This window comes from Girardinichthys multiradiatus, chromosome Y (assembly GCF_021462225.1).
Source record: "Girardinichthys multiradiatus isolate DD_20200921_A chromosome Y, DD_fGirMul_XY1, whole genome shotgun sequence".
Classification (NCBI taxonomy): domain Eukaryota; kingdom Metazoa; phylum Chordata; class Actinopteri; order Cyprinodontiformes; family Goodeidae; genus Girardinichthys; species Girardinichthys multiradiatus.
The window spans coordinates 17,866,703-17,878,028 of NC_061818.1; the positions used below are offsets into that span (position 1 = coordinate 17,866,703).

General features: G+C 34.2%; 1 long non-coding RNA gene across 1 annotated transcript; it reads left to right on the top strand.

Annotated features, from left to right (window-relative positions):
• The first annotated feature begins 5,852 nt into the window (after positions 1–5,852).
• On the top strand, positions 5,853–10,462 carry LOC124864429. Its single transcript, XR_007037306.1, has 5 exons — positions 5,853–5,989; positions 6,198–6,292; positions 9,161–9,430; positions 9,683–9,709; positions 9,812–10,462. It is a non-coding gene; the product is annotated as an uncharacterized LOC124864429 (long non-coding RNA).
• Positions 10,463–11,326: the final 864 nt, after the last annotated feature.

An 11,326-nucleotide genomic window follows, 5' to 3' on the forward strand; every position in this document is an offset into this window, starting at 1 on the left:
TTTTACCATTCAACCACAGGCAGCCAGTCAGTCATGCAGTGAACCAATTAGCCAGTGACTAGTAGTGAGCAGGTGAGGCAATCGGTCAGTCAAGTAAATTCAGCAAGAAGAGCAGGAGAAACAGAGGACAAAAACATGTATTGCTGTTTGCCTGCAAAATATCGAATAAATCCACCACAGAATTGTCATTTTTGACGTTTTCCTTTTTGGACCTTTTTTTTACTGCGTAAAAAGTGATTATTTGAGTTATATTCAACTTCAGTTTGATCATTTAAGTTTTGTTTTGGTTTTCATGGACAAATAGTCACTACATTCTTGGAACTAACTTAGTCAATAACTGGAATACCTTCAAACAACCATTCACAATGCAAGATCATTATTTTAATAAAATAACATTTTAAAGAATGATTTGCTGAATAAAACCAACCTTCTGGATGACTAATTCTCAACAGTGTTTAATTAGCTGCCTTTATTTAGTACCATAATATTTATAGAAATATTATTAAGAAATTATTAAAATAATATTTAAGGAAATATTATTTTGAATAAGAAACAAACCTTTCTGGATAAATTGGCCTTAATGGTGTTAAATTAGCTGGCTTCATCTAGTACAAATAATATATAAGGAAATATTAAGGAACTTTTAAAATAATATTTTAGAGAATATTATTTTGAATGAGGACCAACCTCCTTTCTGGGTAAATGATCTGTAGCTGGCTCATAAGGTGGGCAAGCACGTGTTCTTTGCCCTTAGCAGTTAGAGCTACCAAAAGAAGCTTATAGTTGTTATGGCTAATCTGGGTTTAAAAACCACCCTTTAAATAAAGTTTCTCTCAACTTTAAAACACAACACAGAGCACATCCTTAGCTAGTGCTAGTCTGCTAGCACATACTGTAGCTGAGCTTTTCAATCACAACAACAACAAAAAACATCAATAAACAAACATTATTTAGATTATTTAACTCTAAGCTAATCTTCTCTGCCCAAACACCACCTCTTACGTAAACTGTGCTGAAGATAAGTTGTCCTGGTCATTGAGGAAAACATCCACGTGACTGCTCCCTAAGGGTTAGCTAGCAGCTAACCTCTGTAGCTGTGGGGAAGGGCTTTTAGCTGGCCCAGCCGAACCGTACAACAAAGGCACTTTCAGCTCCTTGAGTGGCTGTAATGTGGTGGGGTAGCTCTTGCTACCTGGACGCCCACGCAGGAAGGCGAGTGATGCAGTCCCAGCCTTCTTTTCCATGCCATGGGGGAAATCTGCTTCAAATAGGGCTGCTTCTGAAGAAAAGTCAAGTCACGCTTGTCTTATTACACCCTTTAAATGAATGAATGCTGGGTCCTCGAACAGCAAATCATTACTTAACTTTGTTGCATGTGATCATAGTTACTTTTGGATCCAAATTGAAGACTTATCTCTGCTTGCCAGCAAGGAGACATACGCACGCATGGTGCCTCTCCTGTCCGGTTCCCGTCTGGAATCTGCATGGAAAGAGGTTTGTTTGTTGGATTTCAGAGTTTTTATTTAAACAATGAAGTCACGGGAAGTCCGCTCTTACTCCTCCCGTTCCTGGCTGTGCTGGAAATAGGTTAATGCGATTTTTTTAGAAAGTTCCAGACAAGGTTTAATGTTGTTACCCATGGCTGGGGTCCCAACACCATATTTGTCTCAAATTTTTTCTGTTATTACAAGCTTGTGATTTGGATCAATTACAGAGTTTTCTAGAAATATATACAACAGCATAACACTCATTTAAAAATATATTACAGTGGGCGGCACTGGTTGTGTAGGGGTTAAGCGCGCAACCACTATAGAGGCTATAGTCCTCAAAGCGGCCGTCCCGGGTTTGAGTCCTGGACCCACCGACCTTTGCCGAATGTCTCCCCCTCTCTTTGCCCCTCCTTCCTGTCTACCTACTATCAAAAATAAAGACGTCTAGTGTCGAAAAATTTCTTTAAAAAAAAGAAATATATATATATATATATATATATATATATATATATATGTAAACTATAAACAGATTATACGCAGCTTTAACATAACTAAATTAATTACTAGAACTACAGAAATAGGAAGCTTTTCATCTGCATGTATACATTAAATCTTTATAAATGTGGGTAATCCAAGGCAGCACAGAGATGCACATTAATTTGCAACAGCTTTTCACTCATCACCATTTGCAAAGACTGAATTAGAAGCACCAGTGTATTTACTTTAATAAAATTATTGAGCTACTATCATACTGTTTTCTGTTTTTATTTTGAGTTACATTCCCAGTTTCACTTCACATTGTCACATTAGTTTTTTATATTATCCTTTCTTCAAAAATTTGGACAGGTGTCATATAACTCTAGATTTCTGTTGGAACAAAGGCAGAACAATGCAGCATGGTGAGCTGCAGAGGTTTATTTAATAATAATAATAATAAGGTAGAAAAGAGTCCAGGAAAGTAACAGAAACATCTAAGTGAACAGAAATCAGAAAACAATGGGACTACCTAAAGAACATAAACAGTGAGGAACCAGATCTACAAACTAAAAACAACCCAACTAACAACCTAACTAACCCTAACCCTATTACAGAGTAATCCAAGAAAGAAATCTATTCAACATGAATGAACTGAAATAACAGCAACAGAAGAACAGAGAAGAACAGAAAAAGCAGACAGAACTCAAACTCAGAACCCCTAACACAGGCATATTATGACAGCATGTGCCTCATCCATTAGGGTTTATGTCATTAGGAGCCAGACTACTGAATTAATGGGCAACGAGTTAAATAAGTTCAATTATTAGTGAGCTAAAGATACACAATTACTTCCATGATGATTTTAGTTAAGGCCCTGATCCCACGACTTAAATGTGTTTCATTACTTCCTCACAAAGACTACAGCACATTAACTGGGCTTTTGTGTGCAGCTCTCTGGTGAAAAAAGACATGTAGAATTTTGTTTTATGTTCTGCCTGAGGAAGCATTGGAGGTGTCACTGTCAATAGGACACATACTTATTGCATGTGAGCAGATTTGGGTGTAATTGACATATCTGGTTGTCTCATTTTGGCATCATCATTTTACAAAGTGATATAAAATATTTTAATATGCAAAACAAAACAAAAAATATTTGTAAACGTGGATGTTTCATTAAGTACAACATATTTTAGAACATAGTTACTAAAATTCATTATTCCCATTTGATCTTATAACAAATATCATACCTGAACATGTCCTAATATAAAACAAATTGAGAGTAAACTACAGGTCAAGTGGCAAGTGAGCTTCAAAATGCAAGAAGGAGCAGCTGTAGGTTTTCAGGAGGCTTGATTATATGCTTTTACTTAAAAAGTAGTCCCATGAGTTTTAATTCTGTCCACACTAACATGAATATTCAGCAAAATAAGTATTTCTGTAATTAATACAGAAGAAAATGATTTAAAAATTGACCTGTTCTGTTTTTTCACCACTGAATAATAACAAAAAAACACTATTTATATGTATATATGTATATATGTATTTAAATATATATAATTTTCGGTGCTTCTGTAAAGCAGGATTTTGAGACATTTAAAGTTTACTTCACAGACAGGTTTTTTTAGTCATTGCTATAGTCTGGAACAGAAAACAAACAAACAAACAAAGCAAACAAATTGGAAACGCACAGCAGTTTGTGGTTGAAAAAAATAACATGTCTCACAATTTCAAAGACCCCTCAAACACAGTAAATCTGAGAGAGCAGAATCAGTCTTATATTGACAAAACATAAATTATTTAAATGTCATATGAAATTATTTACACATAATTTTCTTGTTCCTAAATTATTTACACAATGTATACATAAAATCATTTTAAATGTGATGAAACAGAGACAGCAATGCGATGCTGTTGATTTAGCAGCAGTGTCTGCGTCGTACATCAGCCTTTCTTAAGAGATATTCAGAATCTCATTTGCTCCTGTATAGCTGCTTCAAAGTCATGCAGTGCTTTAGTAGATCAGGTTCTCAGTGCATTAAAAGGAGCTGAGCAGCAGCAAATACTTTTTTTTCATCCTAAACATTATTTATTGCATCTTAGCAATCAGTCGCATGGCCATTTCCCTTAGCACATTTACATTGGTCTTTATGTAATTGGTGTGGGGAGGAGCCAATGCAAATATCTTTATTTATCTTAGTAGAAACCAAACCACCAGAGAGATGTGCAACAACTTTTCACAATGACGTTAGTTGTGTGTGTTTCTCTTCTGCTATTAACAGTTTCTGGTAAATATCAAACTTCTGCACTCTTCTGTTAACGGGTTTTCTGTTTGGATTATTTCTCATCACACAATTTTTCTTCCAGGTGTTTTCAGTCAGACTCTGACTGAATCTGAAGCAGTGGTGAAAAGACATGGAGAATCTCACACTCTGACCTGTACATATGCAGGAATATCAGATGACAATGCTGATATCAGCTGGATCAGACAGGCTGAAGGACAAGGACTGGAGTGGGTTGCGCACATTTCTGCTCCTAGTGGTAGCAATAAATATTATTCCATATCTGTCCAGAATCGCTTCACCATCTCCAGAGACAACGATAAAGATCAAGTGTATCTGCACATGAGCAGCTTGAGGACTGAAGACTCTGCAGTTTATTATTGTGCTCGAGAGCCACAGTGATACAGGAAGCATTAGAGCTGTACATAAACTAGCAGCTGCAACTGTGACAGTCTGTTAGAAAATATGAAAGTCTATAGTACTCTACTGTCTACTATTGTTTTTGATCTAATTTTAGGGACCAAAGTTGATCAATTGTTTAAGGAGAGAAAAATGAATAAAAAAATATTATGACACTGTTTGCACCCTGGACAGATTAATGTTTTGTGCTGAATTTTTAGAGAAAATATACAATCTTCAAAACTATGCATCAAACTAAGGCAACATTAGTGTAAGCCAAATAAATCCCTAAATTGTTTATGTAGAAACATTTTTTTCAACTTTTTTGGTGTTTAAACCTCTGAATTTGAAGTATTCTGTGTTTTCACAAAACCTGGTGGTTCTTCAATACCATAAAAACAACTTTCACTTGATCATAAAACAAAATTAATGTGTTTATGAAAGGTTTCGGTTTGTTTTACTAAAAATCTGGTTCACAGAATTTTTTTTTTATTTTTTTTTTGTGTTTCCAGATGCAAAAGTGTTACGGGTGGATTAAAAGTTGTCTATAAAGACAGATTATGTTCACAAAGAATTAAAAGAATAGTAATAATAAAAAAATAAAAAAAACTTCAGTCACAAATGCTTATTAAAGTCACCAACTGATGTGTGACTTTCAGGTTGAATGAAAGAAAATTATTTCGGGATTGAATTATAAAGCAACTACTTCAGCCATTTAAAACCAGGACAAGATGAGAGTTAAAACAATGCTCCATGGTAACCAGTAGAGGGCATTTTCTGTCAAAATCTCTTAATCAACTCTTAAATCTTCCTACAGATTGTCAGTGCTGTCTTCAACATTTCCATCCAACCAAACTCAAAAAGATGTGAATTATTGTTTTGTTTTAACGTTAATTTGCTCCTAATCCCAAAAAAACATGATACTTCTTCAGTTCAGTATTCATAGACAAGTAAACATAAACCTAAGAAAAACTGGTTTTTATTTTCTTAAAATAATACATTTAGAATTTTGTATAATTTTTTCAAAGTAATAAAAATGATCTATTTAGGAAAAAGATTATGTTGGATGTTAACTGAAGTTTCAAATAGGAAATGCAAATCCAACAACAACGTTACATCCGTTTCTATAGTTTGGCTCTAACTTTCCCTCTGAAGGTGGTTTAGGTTTTTGTATTAGGGTTTGTCGCTGTGATGGACTGGGGGGGCACAGAGATATACACCAATACAAAAACCTCAGAACAAAAACCTGAAAGAAATCCATCATTATGCAAAGAACAAATTGATGAAATCCAACATGTCTTTTTGGGATATGAGGTAGAAACCCTGTTTAACAATTTTAATGAGGTAAGAAATGTTTGAAAGTCAGTTATTCTCCTTGTTAAAGTCATACAGTGTATAAATGTATATGAACCAAATTGAATTTTCAGGCTGAAAAGCAAAAACAACATAAAGGATATTTGCAAAATTACCCAGAGGAACATCAGACTTTCAGAATTTTCAACAGAAACTGTAAATTTATACATTTTTGCCTTGTTGTTTTGTTTTTCTGGAGCTTCTTGTTTTTGTTGAAGCAGTCAGTGAAGCTGTAACACTGTGATTCGGGTTTAGACGTCTGGGGTAAAGGAACCACAGTTACTGTTAAATCAGGTAAGATAATTTAAAATTACTATCTGTTTCACATTTATTTGTTTTATTGTTGTTGTTTTCGTTGTGTAAAATTGTATTAACAGGTCTTTTTTTAATATCTGGTGTTGGGAAAACTACCTACAGCTTGCATTCGCAATACTACATGAAAACACAGGACAGATTATTTGTTGATTTACTATATTAATTTTGCACAACACTGTTGTTAGTTTTTTTAATGGTATAAATCCTTTATATATCAGGTTGTACAAGACACCCCACAGTCCCTAAGATTAATACAAATCTGCTGTAAATTAAGCAAATTTTAATTTATTTCCTGACAGAAAATGTTGTATTTATGTTATAAAATGAACAACACAAAAAATGATTTATAAATATGAATACATGTGTAGGTGTAATGCACAGAGATAAGGGACAAATGGTTATCGCATCATTATTCCAGAAAAAAAGTGATTGGATGATTGGATATAACTAGTTTTTATTTTTGTAGAGCCTTCTATAAATTAGTTAGTTTTCAGGTTTAAAGTTGCTGCTTAGTTTGTTCATTTTATTTGTGTTTATTTGTGTTGTTGAGGCAGAACAATTGAAACATCAGGTTCAGATTTCTGATTGTGTGAAACTTAGCATTGAACAAATCATGACATTTTCATGTTTCCAATAACAGTAATGGTTCTTCAGAAGAGTTTGAACTGGGTTAGTAAACAAAAGTAACTCAACTGTGCTTTGTAAAAAATTAATTAAATATCATCAATAAATTCCCTTAAGGAGAAAACTAACATAGAAAGTGAAACAAATTTACGTTATAAACTGAGTTTAAATATTTATCCTTCAGTGTCACATTTAAGGACAGTTTTTAATATGTTTTATACTTTAATCAAAACTGTGCATTATAACATTCTGTTTCTTTAAAATAATCAATGCCCAGTGAAAAGATTAGATAATAAACATCTGTAATTATTTTAAGTAAATCAGTCGACTGAGGAAGAGAAGACCTCCCCAGGTCTTTTCTCTCTGCTTCAGAGCAGCTCTGTGACTGAGACTGAAAGGACTGTCAGCTGTCTGGAACATAACTTTTTGAAATATTAGGTAGGATTAGTTAAAGTCATCTTTAAGTAAAACAATTTGATAATGCTAAAAAAAAAGAAGAGAGGAATAATCCAGAAACCTCCTGATAAACTCTGGTCTAAACTACAGAAAGTGAGTAACTTCCTTTTTATCTGCTGTAACAATTCTCAGTTTCAACCAGTTTTTATTAATTCAGGTCCTACAGAAAATATTTTAGATTCTGAGAGATGAAATGTAAACCTCCCAACAGCGAAATCTATTAAGACTATGAATTAAAACAAATAGACGATGGAGGGGCAATTTTGTTATTTTCTGGATCATTAGAGTAAACACAAACCATAATAAAACAAACAAAAAACTCATCAAAGAATTTAGTCTCCTCTAGGATAAAACAGTTTAAAAGTAACTACAAACACAAATTAAACATGTTTCTATTTATTCTGATGTCTTTGTTGACTGAAATATCACACCATGTACCTCCTGAAGTGATATACTGTATTTTTGTTAATGTTTGATTTTAAAAGATCTGTAACTTTCTGTATTTATCAGCTTATATTGACTTTCTTCACCATAATGCAAACCAATGAAAGAGTCAGAATTCTGACTAAATAAGGTCAAATAATCGTGTGAAATCAAACAGGTTAAAAGACGCACTGACCTTCAATTAAATATAACAATGCAGTTTTGACAAGAACAAGAAATATCGTTTTAACCCCCAAAACAAAATGTTGGAGGCCAAAATCAGTGTAGCCTAGCTGCTGCGTCTCTCCAGCGGTCATTGGGCGAGAGGCGGGTTACACCCTGGACAGGTCGTCAGTTCATCACAGACACTCGGGATAGATAGCCATAAACACACACACACACACACACAATCAGAGTCTACATTTCTCTAAAAACAAAACGAGCACTAAAGTTTCTCCATCAAAAAACTAAGTAAACTGATTCTTTCACGATCTACATTAATAATTATTCATTAAATTTATATCCCGAGAAATATTCTTTAATCAATTAATGATCACATTTAGAAAAACAAACATTTATAGTGTGTATATATATATATATATATTTATATATATGAATATATATAAAGATCGCTAAAAAAGTTTTGATATTTTAAATGTATTTCATCTTAAATAATTTTTTTATTATTTAAAAACATGACTTCGGTTTAAATAAAAGTAACCAAAACAATCAAGGCAAACCCTGCTATTTTACGGTTAAAACCCTTCTTGTTTTACCAGGAAGTTTAATTTGCGGCTTAATATAACTTGTATTTGTCTGTCTACTTTTACATATACATAAAATTTGATGATGTCCTGTTCTTCATCTACAATGTCTAGATTGCTGATGGACACCCCCATTGCTCGTAATAGCAACTTTAACTATTCTGTAAACTACAAGGTTTAGGAGTGTGTTCATAATTAGATGGGAAACACAGAATTACAGCCTCTCCTCTAGTTCATCCCAAAGGTGTTCAAGAAGGCTGAGGTCAGTCAAGTTTCTCCACACCAAACATTGTACACCTGCAGCCATGGAAGTGATCTTAACACCAGAACTCATTGATTCAGTGATATGACTTAACACTTTTGGCAATATAGTGTACATATGTGTGTGTGTGTGTGTGTGTGTGTGTGTGTGTTTATTTCTATACACTTTTTTAAATTCTTTAAAAGTCAAACTTTTATCTTTCTTGAAACATTAGTTTGTCCTCCATGTTTTTGGAGTAACTAAACACAATATTATTGTGATAAACTTAAACGTCCTTCCTTAGAGAATGAATTCCTGGTTTACTTTGTCTCTGTACAGAAGGTCCAGATGTGACTCCAACCCTCTACGTCCTGAATCCCCAGAAACCCGGCAACACCCTGAACAAAGCGGATCAGCTGAATTCAGATGTCTGTCTGGTCACAGATTTCCATCCGAAGGTGGATGACGTGGTTCCAAAGGTGACAGGTGGTCCGGTCAGTGTGACCACTGATGATGCTGTTTCCTCAAAGAATAACAAATACAATGCAGCATTGAGAAACAAAACCATCCACTCCTGTGGGATGAACGGGATGTTCAGTGATGAAGCAGGTACCAAACTCACAGAGGTCTGTCAAAGTTCAGATCAAACTGTTTAGAGAGCTTGAAACTGTCAGCTGGTGAAAAGTGTTTCTGTGACTAAATCATTTAATTTTAACAATAAATACAGCAATAAAGCTGAATATTTAAAGAGGGAACCAGACTGATGGTTTTCATCAGACATGTTTCCACAGACAGATCAGCAGGAACTTTCAGAGTTTCCATGATGTTTGTGTGACTGATGTGTTTTCTGTCTCCTAACAGATGATGCATGTGGGAACATTTATCCAGGTAAGTCTGAACACTTCCTGTCTCAGTTTGGTTCCCCCACTGATACCTGCAGTCAGCTGTTAGCGATCAGTTCAGTCTGAACTCTGTTTCTCTGCCGTCCAGAAAAAGCCAAGCTGAACTTCTACCTGCTGCTGATGAACGGAGTCCGAGTGGTGTTCACCAAAGCTCTGGCCTTCAGCACCATCCTCACCATCAGAGGCCTGATCTTCTGACAATGAGCCTTAAAGGCCACCATACAGACAAATTGTCTACACCTTAAAAATACTGGAATACAATAAATTTTAATTAATTCTCTTCAGTTTAATAAAAATGCAAACTATAATGAAAATAATCACAAAGAAAATAATTAAGTTGAAAGTCAAATATAGACTAATGTTAAAACCATAAACAGAATCTAAGTATGCTGAAATAATGATGTTAATAATTTGTAGGTTGAGAATATTTTTTTTATTATTTTTAATTTACATTTGTATTACAGAGATTGCATTGTTTTATCACAAATATAATTGTCTGTCAGTATAAAACATTTTTACAAATGCAAAATTTTATGTTTTGAATTTGAAGATCTTTCTTTTTGTAATGTGTTTAAAATCCAATTTAGGGTGTATTTTTAAATGTAGAGTTTGTGTCATTATCTTCCATTATGCATTAGTGTTTGTTAAATCTGAGACATGTACAAGGAAGCATTTTATCTAAAATTCTTCTGTTTTTTTTTTTTTTTTATGTATTTATGTTTGAAGACTGTTGAAGCAACCAATAAGTCACTTAGGTAAGATTAGTTTTTCATAATAATAAAAACAAAAATAACTCTATAAAATAATGACAAATTTTAACACAATGGGCATTTATGATCAGAAAACCTCTAGGGCCTTATAGCAAATATTATCCTTACAGACAGAGCAGGTAGGTTAACAATAATTTAATCAGACAGAGAAACACACATCAGGAAGTTAACTTCCATGTTCAGACTATTTGGAGGCATAATAGCCTGTTTTGAACATGAGTTTTAAAGCTCTGTTAGACACCTCTGTAAAATCCTTCACACACTCTTTAGAGCAGCAGTTTTATCAGTTTAAACCACATTTTAACAGGAAGCTGAAGATGAAGCTGAAAATCGGACAGAAGCCAAGCAGCAGCTCAGTTTCACATTAGAAACACTGGTTAACCTCAGCTCTGCTTGATTCTTTTTTTTTACTCAACCTGCAGAATGTTTTCATACGTGTAAACTTCAGTTGTTGCAGATTTTCCTGGTTACATTGGTCTGCAAATCAAATACCATGCATTGTTCTGCAGCAATCTATGTTTCCAATCTTTTCAAAGAGTTACAGTATGTCCTAAAATGCTTTTTTCATTTCAAGTGTTTTGTCTCTATGTGAACCTATGTTTTATGTAGAGAGTGGCACTTAGAGTTGGGCCCATTCCACCATCTTCTTCAAATCACATTAAGATCTACATACACAATAAAATCATGACATACAGTAAGAACCTGGCAGAACAGAACAGTTTTCAATTGGTTTTTAAAAATCTCTACAGTCAGCAAAGCGAAGCTGCGGTGGCAAACTGTTCCCCAGTTTCGGAGCTGAAGTCTAAAAAGCCCTGTCTCCCTTGGTTTTCAGG